Here is a 14,327-nt window from a genome sequence, read left to right as displayed (position 1 = left end):
ATCCTGTGGCCTGATGTTGCAAATCATTCCCAGACAATAGCGATGGAATCCTTTTAGTAGAGTTATACGAAGTCGTCTGCATCATGTATCGATAAAGATGTGACACAAGAACCATTACCTGTTAGACTTTGATCTTCTTTTGGAGGTAAATTTCATTCTCTTCCCAAAATACATGAGTGAACCTGACAAAGACTGAGCTTGACTATGCCAGGCAATGTTTTATTTCGTCATCCAGTGTTGTGCTCCTGGAGAGAATGCTCACAAAATAGCAAAATCTCTGGATTGGAGTAGGAATGTGATGTTGATAGTGACTCTGGATCTCACAAGTACATGGCCAGAAGGGGTTTGGTACTAATGGGACTAGTTTAGTTTGGGATTATGGTCAGCATGGACTGGTTGGACTGATGGGTCTGTTTCTATGCTGTATGATGTATGGCATTAAGAGTATGCTCAGAGCTCAGCTTCACCACACTGGTCAATTCTGACCTATCATCAGATCAAAATATCCTAAGGTCAGACTCATGCAGGCAATGAGCAACTGAACATGAGCTTCTGAGTACATACTACTCATTTCAATATATTGTACTCTTATTTATCATTTACAAGATGATGCAGAGTATTGAGTACTCAATGTTATGCGTTCTGTGTTGATAGTAAATTGTCTTTTGTAATTACATCAGTAATTATTTTTCCTCAATACAAAATTATTTACCATAGCACAATTAATACATGTCCTACTGTGATTATTACTTCATCTTTTCAGAGCCTTAGAAATGGTAACATTATTTTGAAAAGTGATACAGAAGCAAGTTAACAACCACTTCTTTCGCTAAAAAAAAGTTAATGGTCACCACACAAAATATTAAGCTTTTGTTTGATAAAAGACCATGTTCTTATTCTCGTGAAAGATTGTGTTTGATCCTTCGTAGGATATTCTGCATTTTCGCTTTTGCAGGAAACTCATCATGACCATTGATGCACTTGTTAGAATTTAATTTCAAATTCATAACACCAAATTTCACAAGGAAAATCCATTTGTAGCATTAAGCATTGCAAGGTGATGAGAAATTAATTTTTCAAATACAACTTCAGTAAATTCATCTGTAGATCGTGAACGAAGTCACTACCATTACTACTTTAAGTTCACGGTTGTTACAAACGCGTCTCCCGCTGTTTTCTGTCTTTTTGTGGGGAAAACGTAAGGTATTTCAGATCAACTTTAGTTTTTGAAATGCTTGCAGCACAGAAGGAGACCATTTTGTTCATCAAGTGTGTGTTGGCTCTCTGAAAGAGCAATTTGTCTCGTTCCACACTCCCACTTTCCTGCTGTAACCCTGTACATTCTTCCCTTTCAGGTAATAATCCTGATTTTTCTGACCTAGTGTGCCCTGAAATCCTCATGAACTTTGATATTCCAATCCGATGTACACTCACATTTCTCTCACCAAAGTGAACAGTTCCAGTTTCTCCATGCTATCTACTCAACTGAAACCCCTACTCCCTGGAAATATTGCCATGAATCCTTTCAGCATTGGCACCATAGGGAAGGCAATGGCCTAGTGGTATTATCACTGGGCTGTTAACGCAGAAGACCCAGATAATATTCTGGGGACCTGGGTTTGAATCGTGCCAAAACAGATGGTGAAATTTGAATTCAATAAAATATCTGGAATTAAGAATCTAGTGATGACCATGAATCCATTTTCCATTGTCAGGAAAAACCTATCTGGTTCACTAATGCCCTCTAGGGAAGGAAACTGCCATCCTTACCTGGTCTGGCCTACATGTGTCTCCAGACCAACAGCAATGTGGTTGACTCTGAACTGCCCTCAGGGTAATTAGGGATGGGCAATAAACGCTGCCTGGCCAGCAACACCCGCATCCTATTAATGAACTTTTTTAAAAACCTGCTCAAATGCGTCAAAATCCTTCCTAAAGTATGGTGTCCAGAAGAGGGCACAATACTCCAGTTGCTCCCTAGTATTGGAGAGGTCATTGCTCAGGCCTTTGTAACTCAATCACTAAATTAATTTATAATCCTGCTTTAATCCCTTTCTCAAATTATGTTGCACTCTCAGCCCACAATTTAGTATTTACCATGACTGCTGTACATGCAGAGACCATACATCTCTTGCTATCTACTCAGTACACCAGCCCCATCCACCCAACTCTCCTTGCCAATCTGTGCTTTCAGACACCCATGTCACCCTGATGGCCAGCACTTTGATGTTACAATGGTGCCCAAAAAGGTAGGAGAGGGCAGAGTTTAGATCTGTGGGATGGCTGGGCATGAAGACACTTCAGCAAGGTAGGACGGAAGCAAAAGGAGAACTTTCTGGCTAACCAGAACTTGTGCAAAGCTTCGCTGCAGAGGACACTGGTGAAGATTTCCCATGGAGATCAGACAGGATGAGGCCAATGGACATGCTCACCATAAGGGTTGAAGTAAAAGCAAAATACTGCAGATACTGATAGACACACAGAGAATGCTGGAGAAACTCAGCAGGTCTGGCAGCATCTGTGGGGAGAGAAACAGAGTTAACGTTTCGAATCCAGCATGATGACTTCAGAACCAGGATTGACATGTTGCCAGGCAATGCCCCAGGGCTCGTTATGCAGGAAAATGGGGGAGTCTGGCTCCAATTTGTGAAATGTTTGGAGACCATCCTTTCCAGTAGGAACATGGTGACCAACTCTATAATAGCGCCCAAGGGTGATGTAACTCATGTTCAGCTGTGCATATTCAAGAGATAGTAATAATAGGATTGGTGAGGACAGGGATGAAATCACCACTGGACAGTAACTCACTTCACAGTCTACCTGCTCTGTACATTTCAAACTCTCATTGGCAATTAATGCTGGACATACTGGAACCCATCACCACACCCCACCAGTACTTTGCTCCGCAGGCTTCACCCTAGCAACAAATCCAGAGACACCATGCAATTAATTTTGGGCTCTGTAAAAGTAGTAGGTAAAGAAAATGTTGACATAGTCCTACCAGCCCATAGGTCTATTCTTTTGTTAGAGAGAGATGACTGATGGTGGTTTAACCTGAGGCTCACCACAAATCAGATGAGGTTGTGAAGGAGAATTGTAGAATCCCTGTAGAATTGTAGAATTCCACAGTGTGGAAAAAGGCCCAACAAGTCCACACTGACCCTCAGAACATCCCATCCAGACACATCCGCCTAAGCTACACATCCCTGGACACTATGGTCAATTTAGTACGGCCAATCCACCCTAGCCAGCACATCTTTGGACTGTGGGAGGAAACTGGAGCACCCGGAGGAAACCCACGTAGACACAGGGAGAATGTGCAAACTCCACACAGACAGTCGCCTGAGGATGGAATCAAACCCAGGTTCCTGGCGCTGTGAGGCTGCAGTGCTAACCACTGAGCCACCACTTTCTTCATGGTGATGTCAGCTGGGCTGGGAATTAAACTCTTACAGTTAGTAATACTCAGCATTGCAATCTATCTCTGCAGTTAATTAAGCAAACTAATTTCCCTGTCCTCCAAAGTTTCTTAGAAGAGATGCATTTGGCCAGTGGCTCAAATTAGTTGATTCCAAAGTTGGTGCCAATCTGTGTCTTACATGCAACCTTCAGAATTACCCTTCTACTACCCAAGGAATATCTCAGAAAATAAACATACAGATTCATCATGTCACAGCAGCTCTGCTTTGCTCAGCTTAAGATCATTCCACACAGATGATAATCAAGACTAAACAAGGCATGAAATAATTGGTGATGCATAAGCAATTTTGCTTCTCAAAACTGTCACATTGCAATGCACTCTTTAAGGTTGAATTAGCAGTGTGCCATGTGATCTGTAACATCTGCCTGAAACTGGTTAATGGAATATTGAAAAATTGCTAATTAAAACCCATCAACTGAAAAGCAGTTCAGAAAATTCTACAGCAATTTTGCTGATCAATTAAAACAATATACGTTTTGAGCTCTGCTAAAATGGTAATGGCGAGCTCCATTGTGACTTCCAAATGTAATAACTTGAATTGCTGTAGACGTGTATAGCATATTTCAGCTGCTGACATCATCTCGGTTGCACTGGGACAAGTAGAATTTAATTGGAAAAGTGAATGTTTCCCATCTTTGGTCTCAGGGTAGCCATGTTTTCCCAAAGTGTGTTATATCTCTCAAACCTAAAATTGATTAACTATTTGAAAACTATTTTTTCTGCTGAGAAATTTGAAGTACATCCATTCATTCATGCTGAGTGCATTTTTTAACCAACTCTTTATGAAGCCTAACGTCTGTTCAAATCGTAAACATTCCTTTCGTGTGTCGCAGAACATCTGCCTCACTGACTCTGGAACGGAAAAATGCTCGTCACCTGATGAGTGTTCCTTTTACCACCGCAAACCAATTGTCTGGTAATTTTGGCATCTCTGTTTGTAGTTACTGTTATTGTATGATAATAATGACTAGGCTTTAAAAATGCCAGGTTGAAGGTAAAGCATTCTGGGGCATCCTGTGGTTTTGAAAGGAGCTAAATAACAACAATTTTTCATGTTCTTTGGTCTAGTTTAGCCTCCAACGCATCACTGTCCCTCAAAACACTTGCACAATTTTGTTGTATGTGCCTCTGAACTTTTCCGACTGAACACTTCACTGTACATTGTGTTCCTTCTCAATTCTGAAGAAGGGTCATGTGACCCGAAAAGTTAATTCTGATTTCTCTCCACAGATGCTGCCAGAACGTTATAGCATCCCGACAATGTTGCAACGGGCAATTCGGCCCAACCAGTCCACTGCACCCCTCTGAAGAGCATCCCACCCACACCCATTCCCCATGTCTAACCCTCCTAACCTAACCATCCCAGGGCACTATGGTCAATTTATCCTGGCCAATTCACCTAGCCTGCACATCTTTGGATTCGCAGAGGAAACCCACGCAGACACAGGGACAATGTGCAAACTCCACACAGTCGGTCGGCTGAGAGTGGGATCGAACCTGGGTCCCTGGTACTGTGAGGCTGCGGTGCTAACCACTGAACCACCGTTTTGAGCTTTGTCAGCAAATTCTGTTTTTGTTCCTGATTTCCAGCATCCGCACTGTTTTTAGTCTCTATTCGTCCTCCCTGTTGCGTGTGTTGTATTGGTTGGAATCAGCTGGATCTGGTTGATTGTGAGATCCTTGATAATGATTGTTAACCTGGGACAATTTCCAAAGCCCTGGCTGACCATTATGACCAAAACCTCACACATCCCTCCAGAGCCTTTGCCCCACAACCTGAGCCGTCTCTGGAACTTTAGCTTTGTAAGATGTAAAACGGTGGACCCTGTGCAGACTGTTGCAGCCAACCATCCACCGCTTCCCCTTCACCCACCGCCCAGGCACACCTTTTACCACCGTGCGGTGGGGATCCCCAGTGGAGGGCTCTCTACGCTGGAGTCCTCCCCCTTTACCTCAGGGATCTGTGGGGTGGGTGTTGCACACAGGAGTCCCAATGTAACCACAGATTGTGGTGGTTCACAGAATCCCAGCCCAACTGTCCGTTTTGTGGTGCTGTGGAGTCCGTGGACCACGTGGATATTGGGCGTGGATGCCTGCACTCCCTTTCCAGTTATCTCAAAGACCTCCTTCTGTGTTCCTGGCAGCACATCAGCCCCATGCCCCTGATCTTTGGGCAGAGGGGAGAGGGCAGGTCAGAGGATCTCCTACCCCCGGGCCTGGCCAAGCTGGCCATTAATAGGTCCTGACAGCGGGCCGTGGATGGTGTCTTTATGTCCAACTGCATACCCCTTTTCTGTGGCTATGTGCATGCTGGGGCGTCCCTCGCAAAGGACCACACAGTGTGCACTGGCACTCTGAATGACTTTCGGAAAAGGTGGGCATTGTGGTGAATAGAGTGCTTTATCTCACCCTCCAGTTCCATTCTGATTCCCTTCACCTTTTTGTTCACATAGGCATTACCCCCGGGGTGGGGGGGAAGCTCTGGTTCTTTGGACACATGGGTATTGTTCCTGGTATAGGACTATCAACAAAGTGATTTACACACCTAGTGTTTTTACTGTGCCACACACGCACACATGGGAAAAGAAAATACAACCAGGGGATTTGAATCTCCTCAGTTGAAGGTCCTTGCTCCAAACTGCCTGTCTGCAGTCAGTGTACTGTGCACCAGCAAATAAGGAGTGGCTCGGTGTTGGGATATCAGCCTCTGTGCAGTTATTTCAGTGGATTCTGTCAAGCCCAATGTGATCAAACATGGATTAGGGTATCCAAACTTATGGTCTAGCTAAAATAATATCAAGGTTATTGCACGACAGTAACTGTTTCCACACAATCTGATGCCTTTTAAAACTCTATCACAGGACGTGGACGTCATAGGGAATGTCACTATTTGTCGTCAGCCCATAATTGCCCTTGAATTGAGCTGCTTGCTCCACCATTGCAGACAGCAATTAAGACTCAATCAGATTAGTGTGGGTCTGGAGTCACATTTGGCCAGACCAAGAAAAGATTACAGATTTACTTCCCTCAGGCACATGACTAAAGCCCTGCTGCTTCTTCCTCTCCCGCAGGCCCAACCAGTCCCCCTCCTCCTCCGACACCCTCATCCGCTCAACCAAACTCGTCGTTACCCTGAACAAATTCTCCTTCAACTCCTGCCACTTCATACAGCCTAAGGGAATGGCCATGGGAACCCGCATGGGCCCAAGCTATGCCAGCCTCTCTGTAGGATACGGGGAGCAGTCCATCTTCCATGACTACACTGGCCCCAAACCCCACCTCTTCCTCCATTATATCGATGACTGTATCGGCGCCGCCTTGTGCTCCCATGAGGAGCTTGAACAGTTCATCAACTTTACTAACACCTTTACCCCAGCCTCAAGTCCACCTGGATTATCTCTGATACCTGCCTCTCCTTCCTGGACCTCTCTGTCTCCATCTCTCGTGACCACCTCGATACCGACATCTATTTCAAGCTCACCGACTCGCACAGCTACCTAGACTACACCCCCTCTCACCCACCTTCCTGGAAGACTGCAATCCCCTAGTCCCAATTACTCTGCCTCCACCACATCTGCTCCCAAGATCCCAGATGTCCTTGTATTACAAGGACCGCAACATCCCCCTTCCGTGGTTGAAAATGTCCTTGACCGCATTTCCTGCACCTCCGTTCTCATATACCCTCCCCACAAAACAAAAAGACAGAATCCCCCTTGTCCTCACATATCACCTCACTACCTTCTGTATACAACACAAAATTCTCCACCACCTTCACCACCTACAGTCTGACCCCACAGCCAAAGATATATTTCCCTCCCCACCTCTGTCTTCTGGAAGGACTACCATCTCTGCAACTCCATCATAGGCTCCACACTCCCCACTGGCTTCTTGGCATCAGGGTAGCCCACAAACCCACAAACACACTAAAACAGCAGCGAATGAACTTAAAAGACCCGATACAGACAACAAATAAAACGAACGTCATCTACAAAATACCTTGCAAGAACTGTGACAAACACTACATTGGACAAACTGGCAGGAAGCTAGCCACCAGGATACATGAACATCAACTAGCCACAAAACGACATGACCCACTATCACTCATAGAACATAGAACATAGAACATAGAACAGTACAGCACAGAACAGGCCCTTCAGCCCACAATGTTGTGCCGACCATTGATCCTCATGGATGCACCCTCAAATTTCTGTGACCATATGCATGTCCAGCAGTCTCTTAAATGACCCCAATGACCTTGCTTCCACAACTGCTGCTGGCAACGCATTCCATGCTCTCACAACTCTCTGCGTAAAGAACCTGCCTCTGACATCCCCTCTATACTTTCCACCAACCAGCTTAAAACTATGACCCCTCGTGCTAGCCATTTCTGCCCTGGGAAATAGTCTCTGGCTATCGACTCTATCTATGCCTCTCATTATCTTGTATACCTCAATTAGGTCCCCTCTCCTCCTCCTTTTCTCCAATGAAAAGAGACCGAGCTCAGTCAACCTCTCTTCATAAGATAAGCCCTCCAGTCCAGGCAGCATCCTGGTAAACCTCCTCTGAACCCTCTCCAAAGCATCCACATCTTTCCTATAATAGGGCGCCCAGAACTGGACGCAGTATTCCAAGTGCGGTCTAACCAAAGTTTTATAGAGCTGCAACAAGATCTCACGACTCTTAAACTCAATCCCCCTGTTAATGAAAGCCAAAACACCATATGCTTTCTTAACAACCCTGTCCACTTGGGTGGCCATTTTAAGGGATCTATGTATCTGCACACCAAGATCCCTCTGTTCCTCCACGCTGCCAAGAATCCTATCCTTAATCCTGTACTCAGCTTTCAAATTCGACCTTCCAAAATGCATCACCTCGCATTTATCCAGGTTGAACTCCATCTGCCACCTCTCAGCCCATCTCTGCATCCTGTCAATGTCCCGCTGCAGCCTACAACAGCCCTCTACACTGTCAACGACACCTCCGACCTTTGTGTCGTCTGCAAACTTGCTGACCCATCCTTCAATTCCCTCGTCCAAGTCATTAATAAAAATTACAAACAGTAGAGGCCCAAGGACAGAGCCCTGTGGAACCCCACTCACCACTGACTTCCAGGCAGAATATTTTCCTTCTACTACCACTCGCTGTCTTCTGTTGGCCAGCCAATTCTGTATCCAAGCAGCTAAGTTCCCCTGTATCCCATTCCTCCTGACCTTCTGAATGAGCCTTCCATGGGGAACCTTATCAAATGCCCTTACACACAGGTGAGGAAGGACACCACTTTGATTGGGACAACTCATCCATCCTAGGACAAGCCAAACAGAGACACGCACGAGAATTCCTAGAAGCATGGCATTCCAACCGGAACTCCATCAACAAACACATTGATTTGGAGCCAATCGACCATCCCCTGAGAAAAAGAACAGGAAATGACATCACCAACGCAGGAAATGACATCACCAACCCAAGGAAACCGAACCAGATAAATAGAAAGCGGGACATAACACCAGCGCTTCACCGGGGGCTCACTGTTGATGTTACCAAGAATGGTGACGAAATGTCTGAAAACTAACCTTCCAGCTCAGTGAACCAGCTTACATCTGGAACACAACAAAGACCCACTCTTTTGTGGACCGAGAAGAGGAGAGCGCAACTGTTGGAGCTGGAAGGAAGACGTCGGGTTGGCTGTTCACCCTTGCAACCGGTGTATCGTAATGCTGACTTCGGCCTAACGCTGGTTCAGGGGAGCTGCCAACCAGCAATGATGACTGCGGCGAGTGCTCGTGCCCCAGGTCAGGGGGTCCGGAACACCATCCGTGTTTCCGTAAAGAAGGTGGATGAAGGCGCACCTGGGGACCGCACCTTCTTTGTGAAGAAGGTCCTGTTGGACTGTTGTGGGTTCACTGCTGTCCTGCAGGATTTCCCCGGAGGAGGTTTCTATGTTGTAACCTTCAGGAGTGCCAAGCTTTGGAAGCGCTTCCTGGAGGTTTTCAAGGAGAAAGGAGGTGAGGGCCCCCTCTCTGTATTGACCGCTGTCCCGCTGTTCGTGATGCCAGCGCAGAGGAGCCGTATGGTGACTGTACACATGTACAACCCGCATGTGCCAGCAGTTGATGTCCTGACCTTCCTCGGAAGGTACGTGACGGTGGAAGGGGACCTAACTGACATCATGGACCACTTCGGCATCTGGACCAGTAAGAGGCAGGTCAAGGTGACGCTGAGAATGGGCGCGGACGGGAACATTGTACACCCACCATCCAGCTTCGCAATCGGCAGGAGCAAGGGCTACCTGACCTACGCAGGGCAACCTAAAGTCTGCCATGCCTGTGGTAGGTCAGGTCACGTGGCGGCCGACTGCAAAGCCACCATCTGCAGGAACTGCAGGGAGGAGGGACATCTTGCAAAGGATTGCCCACAAGAGAAAAGCTGCAACCTTTGCGGGGAAGCGGGCCACGTCTATAGGGCAAGCCCGCGGCGGGGGACCACATACGCCCAGGTCGCTGGCAGGGCCAATGCGGGGCAAGCCCCCCCAGAGGAGAGGAAGGCACAAGGGCCCTAGGGCCCAGCCCCGCAGGATGGACCCGAGGCCAGCAAAGCGCCCCTGCAGGCTCTGCTCCCCCCCGACCCGACAACCTGGAGCCAATGGAGGCGACGACAGATGACACAGGGGAGTGGACGACGGTCCGGAAAGCGAGGAGGAAGGTGCGCCGGTGGGCCCAGGCACCGCAACCATCAGGCGGGAAGAGGCAGCTACAGGGGGCTATAAGAGCTCCTCCGATGAGGGAGATTCGGAGGAGGCCCGCCCAAAGCAGAAGCTAAAGATCTCAAGGGAGAAGGAAAGCAGCACCCCGCTTCCAGGTGACAGGAGGCTCCGTCTGACACCCAGCCACGTGCCGCTGGGGCCCTGGAGGGCCCCCCGGAACTTCCAGGCGGGAAGGAGGAAACAGCGCGTCCTCAGCCTGACCCAGAGCTGGGCTCTCCTGCCTCCGTAAGCCCGACGGGGGGATGCCACCCGGAAGGCAGCATAGATGGTTTCCTCAGCCCGGAGAGCGTCCAGCAGTTAGCCCGGGTGATGGGCATGAAGGGACATATGTAGGGGCTGGACCTTGGGCTTGGGGAGGGTACTGCAGTCACTGCCCACAATGGGGGTACGAGTTGCGAGCATTAATGTGCGCAGCGTCAAGTCCACCACAAGATGTGTGTCCATGTTGGCCTACCTGACCACCATCAAGGCGGACCTCCTGTTTCTGCAGGAGTGTGGGATACCGCACCTCGGCAGGTACAGGAAATGGTCCGGCGCCTGGACCTGTGGGCCTTCGATCTGATCGGGGGGTAATGACTGTCGCGCCTCGGGCCTGGCTATTCTGCTGCGGGGGCGCAACTTCACCATCTCTCAAGTTCAGGAGGTGGTGGGGGGGGCGCCTCCTAGTGGCTGATGTCACCTACAGGAACGCTCCCCTGAGGCTGATCAACGTGTACGCCCCAGCGGTACGGAGTGAGCGGTTGGCCGTCCTGCAGCGGCTATGTCCAGGCTGGTCGTCCTAGGCGGAGACTTCAACTGCATCATTGATGCAGATGGAAGATCCGGCGTGGGGACAGCGGGTGGGGGGAGTCAACTGGACGTCACGTCCAGATTCCTGATGGGCAGGGTGAAGGACGCCAAAGCTGCTCGACGTCTTCAGCACCCATGCAGACGGAGCGCAGCGGAGATACACCTGGTCGCGGCCAGACGGGTCTATCCGCTCAAGGATAGACTTCCTGTTTGTGTCACGGGCATTCTGGGTCAGGTCCACCAGCGTTGAGCCGGTGTTCTTCTCTGACCGCTGCCTCCTGCTGGCCGACTGTCACTTACAGGACGACCAGCAGGCCAGCAAGGGGACATGGAAGCTCAACACGACTCTGTTGACCCCAGAGAACGTCGAGGAGCTTAAGAGGGAGTAGGCCGGTTGGAGAACCGTGAAACACCTCTTTGAGTCTCCGGGCGACTGGTGGGAGACAGTGAAGGAGGACATCAAGAGGTTCTTTGTTCGGAAGGCGAGAGAGAGGCGGGGAAAGCTGTCGCGACTCCAGAAAAGGGTGCAGAACCTGTTCCTTCTGCAGTTGATGGGGGTCGATGTCACAGAGGACCTCCACGAGGTGAGGGGCCAGCAAGCCTCGGTCTTCGCTGCGGAGGCCCCCAGGATAATCTTCCGGTCCAGGGTTCGCTCCATGGAGCAGGACGAGACGTGCTCACGTTTCTTCTTTCAGAAGGTGCACAAAGAGACCTCTGTGCTTAGCCGGCTGAAGGAGGATGAAGGCTCGGTGGTGTCATCTCGGCCCGACATTTTGAGGATCAGCAGATCCTGCTATGCCGGACTGTACGACGCGAAGCCCACGGACAGCACGGCCTCCAAGTCGTTCCTGTCGTCTATCACGGAGGTCTTAGACGACGGCAAGAGAGAGTGGCTGGACCGGCCGATATCCCTGCATGAGCTGACCAGAGCCCTCAGGTCCTTGGAGAGGAATAGGACTCCCGGGAGCGATGCCTCACCGGTCGAGCTGTATTCCGCTCTGTGGGACCTGGTTGGCCAGAACCTGCTGGAGGTGTACGATAGTGCGCTTCGGGCAGAGGAAATGTGCAAGTCCATGAGGAAGGGCATCATCACCCTCATTTACAAGAGGAAGGGGGAGAGGGAAGAAATTAAGAATTGGCGTCCCATTTCACTATTGTACGTGGACTACAAAATCCTGGCCAAGGTCATAGCCAACCGGGTCAGGTCTGTCCTGGAGCCGGTGATTCACCCTGACCAAACCTGTGCTGTGCCGGGCAGGAAGATCACTGAGAGCCTCGCGCTCATCAGGGATACGATCGCCTACGTGCAGGACAGGTGGGTGGACACCTGCCTCGTCAGCCTGGACCAGGAGACGGCCTTCGACAGGGTCTCTCATGCTTACATGAGGGACGTCCTCTCCAAATTGGGGTTCGGAGAGGGCATCTGCAATTGGATCCGGCTGCTCTACGCCAACAGCGTTAGCGCAGTCTTGATCAACGGGTGGGAATCGGACAGTTTTCCCATCAGATCTGGAGTCAGGCAGGGCTGCCCGCTCTCTCCTGCCTAGTTCGTGTGCCGTGTGGAACCCTTTGCCGCATCCATCAGGAAGGAAGTGAGCCTGAAGGGCGTGACTATCCCAGGCAGCGGAGGCCTTCAGGCCAAGACCTCCCTGTACATGGACGATGTCGCTGTCTTCTGCACCGATCATCGGTCGTTGAGTAGACTATTGGACATCTGCGGCCAGTTTGAACTGGCTTCGGGTGCCAAAGTCAATAGGGGTAAGAGCGAGGTCAAGTTCTTTGGGAACTGGGACAACCGCTCCTTCATCCCCTTCACTGCCAGGACTGACTACCTGAAGGTGCTGGGTGTTTGGTTCGGTGGAGCTGGGGCGTGCAGTAAGACTTGGGAGGAGCATATCACCAAACTGAAGCAGAAGCTGGGCAGGTGGACGCTCCGGTCCCTCTCCATCGCGGGTAAGAACCTGGTTGTCAGGTGCGAGGGGCTTTCGGTACTGTTGTATGTGGCGCAGGCCTGGCCTATTCCCTGGACCTGCGCCGTTGCGGTCACCCGGGCCATCTTCCACTTCATTTGGGGATCGAAGATGGACCGGGTCCACAGGGACACCATGTACAAAGACCTGGAAAATGGGGGAAAGGGCGTACCGAACGCCACCCTCGCCCTGACGGCTACGTTTGTTTGCAGCTGCATCAAGCTGTGTGTAGATCCTCAGTACGCAAACACCAAGTGTCACTACTTACTGAGGCTCTACCTGTCCCCGGTGTTGCAAAGGATGGGCCTGGCCTCGTTGCTGCGGAACGCTCCGAGTAGTTGGACCACCTCTCCTTCAAGGAGAAATTTTTGAAGGGAAACACCTTTGACCACAAGGCCATCAGGCAGTGGTCAGCACGTAGTATCCTCGAGACCCTTTGGGAAAAGGAGAGGGTGGATCCCGTCGTGTGGTTCCCCACGCAGACTGCCAAAGTCGTTTGGCAGAATGCCTCATCACCAGAACTTTCAAACAAGCACAAGGACATTGCTTGGCTGGCGGTGAGAGGGGCTCTGCCAGTGAGATCCTTTATGCATGCTCGGAATCTCTGCGTCACCGCACGCTGCCCTCGAGGTGGCTGCGGGAGGGATGAGACTGTCGAACACCTCTTTCTGGAGTGTGCCTATGCGCAGGAGGTCTGGAGGGGGATGCAGTGGTATTTGCCGAGGTTCGTCCTGAGCAGCTCTGTGACGCGGGACTCCGTGCTCTAGTGGCTGTTTCCCAGGACGCACACCGAGACCAACATCAACTGCGCCTGGAGGACCGTCAACGCGGTGAAAGACACTCTTTGGTCTGCCCGCAACTTGCTGGTCTGCCAGCTGAAAGAACTGACCCCGACCGAGTGTTGCAGACTGGTGCACTCCAAGGTCCAGGACTACGTGCTGAGGGACGCGCTAAAGCTTGGGGCAGCCGCCGCGAAGGCGCGGTGGAGAAAGACCACGGTATGAAACCCCTCGTCCAGAATAGAAAAAAGGGCCCTATCTGGTAACTGGGCCCAGCTGGCGCCTTCCCCAACTGGTCGGGGGGCCAACGGGGACTGTGTGTGGTGACGACTGCCGGGGTATTTTCTTTGCTTTGTTTTTTTTATCTTCTTTGTTTTTTTTCCTTTAGTTGGTGTACGTACCCCCGGGTCACCCAGAGCGGCTTGCATGACTGAGTAGGTGTATAAATATGTTTTATTTTTTGTACATCTTATGAATAAAGTATATTTTTTCAAATTAAAAAAGAAAGGTGACAGAACGTCTGAAAACTAACCTTCCAGTTCAGCGAG

The sequence above is a fragment of the Stegostoma tigrinum genome, chromosome 25, assembly GCF_030684315.1.
Source record: "Stegostoma tigrinum isolate sSteTig4 chromosome 25, sSteTig4.hap1, whole genome shotgun sequence".
NCBI lineage: Eukaryota > Metazoa > Chordata > Chondrichthyes > Orectolobiformes > Stegostomatidae > Stegostoma > Stegostoma tigrinum.
This window is presented reverse-complemented; position numbering follows the sequence as displayed.